Genomic DNA, 6,000 nt, shown 5'->3' with positions numbered 1-6,000 from the left:
GTGCCCTTGCCTCAGTATATATACAGACAGGAAGAACTGTTGACATCTGCTTTGGTGAACATAAAAAATACATTCGGAACTATCGTTATGGCAAGTCGGGTCGAATGCCGTAAATATCCCTTGACACGGGATCAAATGAAAAAAACAAAGGTGCTACACAGAAGTCATTATAATGACTAATTTGACTTATAAGTCAGAGAGATTGTTTCTGGAAACAACAGCAGCCTAAAACATACTCTAAACCTCAACAAGTATAGCTGTACAAATTTACCAAAAATCTGGGAGATGGTCATTTTAATATCTCATTAATACTTTTTTCGCTCTTTTTTCAACATAGATGGCGCCAATATAGTACTAAATAGTCTCACCATTATACCAAATTGTTGTTAATTCGTGTATTGTGACAAATGGTTCTTGTGCTTTAAACATGCTGGATATAATACCAGCGAAAAATACACAAATAATTTAATAAACATTAGTCATTTTTTATAATTCTGTGTTGTAATCAGTACAGTTAAAATAAACTAACAATAAGGGGCTTCGAAAGTCTCAGATCTCAGATCCACATATATGAAGTTGCAAGATGACCCATTGCACACTAGTGTCATGTGTATCCACGAGAGCAAGAAGAAGGCATCTGTTTGAATCTTTCGATTTGGGATGTATGTCTTAGAAGTTATACAGTTTACAAGTAGTTCTTGAGTACAAAATTATGAAATGTTTCACGGAGACTGAAGAAGCTGAAATTCGAACCTTACTCAGAGAATTTGGTTTCTAGTAAGTATAACAATAATATCACACTAGCATTGAAATGAATTTTTTGCTGAGCACCTTTGGCAAACATCCATGGTCACATTATGATTCGCATCCACAGCTTATTGGTTAAAAGATTAAGATGCTCTGTGGTATGTCCATCTATTTGGAAATACCGCAGAGCATCTTCCCTCTTCCCCTACATATTCACTCACAACAAAGTCATGCATGCAAGCACTCACGCATACATACACACCCAGCGTTCATGAAACCATAAGTCCACAAAGTCTCTTAGTGATCAAAGCTAGCAAATGGGAGATCTCCACTTACCTCTTTAAGAATGCAGAGAACCTACCTGGAATACTGACTTAATGTCCAGTCCTCACTATTTCATTTAAGAGATAAGATTTTCATGAGGGATTCAAGTCAAAAAGCCCAAAGTCAGCTATTTTCACATGATCCACATCACATTTGAAGAATTCAAGAGAATCACCATCAGAATAAGAAGTGCCAATGGAAAGCAAGGCAAAAAAAGTATCATAGAGAAGCCATATCGACCGAATTGGTGTTAGAGATAACTTCAACAACAACAACAGGTGATATTCATCCAAAAAAAAAAAAACAATTACAACATGTTCTTTATATTCAGACAAGAATGCTCATGGTAGGGAAGGAACAGCTATAGACTGTAGTGACACATTAACTACAGTTTTAACAAGATAATTTTCTTGAAAGGTAAACAATGTCCAGTAGAGAAAAGTGAGAAATATGAAAATGAGAAGTTGAACAATGACACTTATTTGTATATATGTTGCCATACAAGGTTCGACTAAAGAAAGTTCTGCTAAAAATATCCGCAGGTGCCTTTTATTCCCCTATAGGGAGTAAGCGAGGCCATTTAGCACTAAGTTTGGGAGACTGCTGAGAGAGTTCCATCTCCAATGGTAGCCAGTCAGAGATAGCTGTGCCCACGGCTACCACGAATTATACTCAGCATCCTGTAAAGAGAGGAAGCTGACAAGTACCATCTCATGGTATTTGTTATTAGATACCATCTCGTGGTATCTAATCCTAACATTATATTTTGGTGTATCAAATAATGTGGTTTCTAGGGTCGACTTTCGTCAATTTACAGGAAGATAAACCCGAGTTTCCGAGAGGGAAAAAAAACCACTTATCCATGCCAGAAATTCACTAACTAAATCTATTTGGTGGTAGACTCGTTCCTCAACGACATGCTGTAATATTTTCTAGTTGTGTAGATTTGATTCTAATCACAGACGAGAGTAATTTTTTATCCTAGAAATTATTCTCTTAATGGTTTGTTTAATGACAATAAATATTTTATTTTCATTAAAGAAACCAGTAACTCGGGGGGGGGAGAACTACCATTAAATTCACATGCAATTCACACAGCAATGAGGATTGTGCAACCCTATGAAAATGACACAATAGCAAAACAAATGGAATAAGTGTGCGGAACTGAATCTAATTGAGAATATAATTATTGTTGCATAACTATTCTTATGTAATTAGAAATAAGCATGGCGAAAAACCAGTGTCACATATGTAATAAGAAATAAGTCTTAAATATAAAGTAATCGAAATAACAACTGGTCTCACAAAAGACAATGCAGCACTTCCAAATTTGTGGTGTTTTTTAGGGAATTGATCATTGTCTCTTGAAAGAAGACAATGCAGTGAGTCATAAGGCTGCTGTAACTGTGTGGTTTGTAGACTCTCACCCCACTTGACTGGCCCCGATCTTAACCCTGTTGACAATCTGTGGGCAGGCCGTACTTATGCACAGTTGCATGAGACTCTAGCTGGGGAACCCCGTAAAATTAGAACCAATTTAAGGATCTCAAACAATGAGATAAGGCCTGCCTCGAGAAAAGTGTAAGTTCGGCTGTGTCTGTGGGATGAACTGGAGCATGAGGTGAGGTGAAGGGACATCCTACCGACATCAACTTAACACCTAAATTCTCATTGATCGCTATCGAATGAAAGTGGAAAGAATGCCGCTTTGGATTTCTGTAGTCATCATGGAGAAAGAACCCCCTAAATCTTATTAAGGGCCCCAATGCTGTTTGTTTCTCATACTATGAAGTCGTTGACTTCTTTCTAAGCAGTGTATATGGTAAACATTATTTACTATAATGTATATATGTATTGTTTGTTAATAAAAATATTCCTTGTAGAAATGGAGTTAGCATCGTGTTAGGCCTTAGGAAGAAGGAGCATGTTCTATGCTCCGTTGTCGTTGATGACTAAGGGGACTTTTTCTGAACCTTTCTTCTAATGGTTGCTCAGTTAGTCGATCTCCGACCGAGCCGAGTAAGGTTTTTCTCCTGGAAATTTGGGTGTTCAATCCCACAACACAGGAAAATTTACCATCTGAAATAGTGGAGAACATATACTATTTCAGACAATAATATATTGTGTTATGGTCAGTGGCTGTCTCCCACACTCTTCACTGGGTGCTATTTAAAGATTAATAGTTTGGACCAAATTTTCTCTAATTGGCTTAAAGGTGGACTTTGACTACCCCACAGATTTTTTTTCACACAATAATACTAGTAGGGATTAGAATGCCAAGATAGATGGTGGCAGTTGGTTATTCTCGTTTTCTTTTATGTAACACCTGGCTAGGAAAATGCACTTGCTTTGCATTGATAATATACTCAGATGTGAAAGAAAGCTATGGCATTCGGACAGTTGATAAACATACGGTGTCAGAAGAACTTCAATGACAAGACATTTTGCCACTTACTGAAATTGTCAGACTATAGGAAACGCGCCTAGATACGAATTTGCCAGGGTGCCAAAAACCTAGCTACAGTACTGCATCCCTAAATTAAAAACAAAAATTGTATGACTTAAAAGTGCACATATATTTTCTTTTAGGAAATAAAAAGACAAATTATGATAAGACTCAGGAAACAATTCAATCTCCATTGGTAGACAGTCAAAGCTACAAGCCATTATACACGGAAACCGTGATGTAAGAAGGCTTACAAACGTCACCATCTCGTGGGCCATATGCCAATACTAGGTTTATTGTCTGTCATTTATAGTCTGTGGATCCTAGGATCGATTTTCTTGAGTTTAAGGGAAGAAAAACCCTCGTTTCCGTGAGAAAAAAATTTTTCCTGCCAGAAGTTGACTACCTCGTGAACCAGTCAAAAAAAGAAATTATGGGAAAAAAAGACATTCGGTCACCATTCTTCAGGTGGCCTAGTGCTGTGGACGTATACGCCACTTCCACTAAGCTATATAGACTCTAAACTTAGAAAAAACTGAATCTTGGGAACTTTAAAGATGCTCTATTCACATCTGTCGACCCACACTAGGAGGGCGCTTAAAAAAAGACAGTTCACATCAATGGATTATTATTATTATTATTATTATTATTATTATTATTATTATTATTATTATTATTATTTAGGCATTTGACAAAATAAATCTTTTAGAAATTTTACCTACACAAACCTTGATTTTTATTTTTAAATTTTAAAAGTTTTGGAAAATCACATTCCCTTCTTTGTCAACCACACTGTTTGGAAAGAAGTTAACAGACAATATAGTGTGAGGAAGAAGCATCCTGTCAGGAAGAAACAGCCTGGCGCCCACCTTAATAAGATGTATGACCTCCTCTTGCTGCAATGACTGCAGCAATCTTATAGGGTATATTTAACACATGTGCACAATAGCGATCAAGTGAATTTTGGACCATTCTCCCTGTATGCATATATATATTTATATTGAGGTCTGGACTGCTATGGGGCAGATGTCCCACAACAGTGGTACATCTGCCCTGCAACAGGGGAAATCACCTGATGCTCCAGTTCATCCCACAGATGTTCAATAGGATTGAGATCAGGGCTATGTGGAGGTCAGTCAAGTGTGGTCACGTTGGAGTCCGCAAATAATGCAGTTACAGCAGCAGCCTTTTGACTTAGTGAATTGTTTTGCTGAAAGAAATAATGGTCATTATCGTAGAAGGCCACAAAATAGGAATCATTGCGTTCGCTCTCTCTCTCTCTCTCTCTCTCTCTCTCTCTCTCTCTCTCTCTCTCTCTCTCTCGCTCTCTCTCTCTCTCTCTCTCTCTCTCTCTCTCTCAAGAAGATTCAGATACTTCTCAGAGTTTGTAGTGGTACGAACATCGAACTCGGAACACAAGTCTGAGGTGAAGCTAAGGAAAACAGAACCATACGATCACGCCACTACCTCCGAATTTCATAGTTGGGGTTCTGCACTCTGGGAAGAGACGTTCATCAAGCATCCGCCATACCCATCCATCTGTTCGGGAGTAGCGTGATTCGGCGCTCCATACACAGCTTTCCAAGTCCCACTGTATACGCTTTTTGCACCATTGAATAGAATAGTGCACGTTGGTTTGGGTAATGTGGGACTTCCATATTGCGGTCCTAACATCGAAACTCATTTTATGAACCTCGGATGGGAATGTTTTTGTTGATTCGTGTTCCAGTCGATATCCGCAATTCCACACTCAACGTGTCGGCCGAAGAACAGCAGTTTTCACATGTATATTTTTTATACATGGATATTAGCAAATTATCCATGTATAAAAAAAAAATATATATATATATATATATATACATGTAGAAAGTATTTTACCTTGGGTATAACAAATGTTATAGATACCAAGCTATTTTAAACCTGGCTTTACTCCATTTCCCAAGTAAGCAAACAGACAAATAAGTCAAGTTTGCGTCTGCTCATAATGCAAGTCTAGCTGACCCTGCAGGTAGTGCAAGACCAAGGTAACTCATGGTAAAAGTAGAATAAGCTCTGATCACTAATCTTAATATTTACCCATAATGCAAAGCACATCTCCTGGGAGAGATGTGTATGATGCTTTGTATTAAAGGCAAGGGGCCATTACCCAGACCGGTTTCGACCTTTATTGAGGTCTCATCAGTGGGAGCCAGGCTAGAAATACCAAGCTTTTAGTAATACACAGCTTATAAGTATTTTACCAGAACAAGTTACCATAAGGTGTTTTAACCTGATTTGTCTGTTTGCTTACTTGGGAAATGGAGTAAAACCAGGTTTAAAATAGCTTGGTCCATCATCATCATCATCATACGTATCAAGGATTTAGGCCTAGTATGGCCTGTTCCGGGCTTAGAATTCATCGTTGAATTGTTTAAGAGGACGTCCTGGTTTTCTTTTTCCTAATGGCTTGTACTGCTTGTTTTGGTAATCTTTCTATTTTCATG

The sequence above is a fragment of the Typopeltis vanoorti genome, chromosome 19, assembly GCF_054136105.1.
Source record: "Typopeltis vanoorti isolate ZY-2024b chromosome 19, IOZ_Tvanoo_1.0, whole genome shotgun sequence".
NCBI lineage: Eukaryota > Metazoa > Arthropoda > Arachnida > Uropygi > Thelyphonidae > Typopeltis > Typopeltis vanoorti.
The sequence above is the reverse complement of the archived record's forward strand: the minus strand, read 5'-3'. Positions refer to the sequence as shown.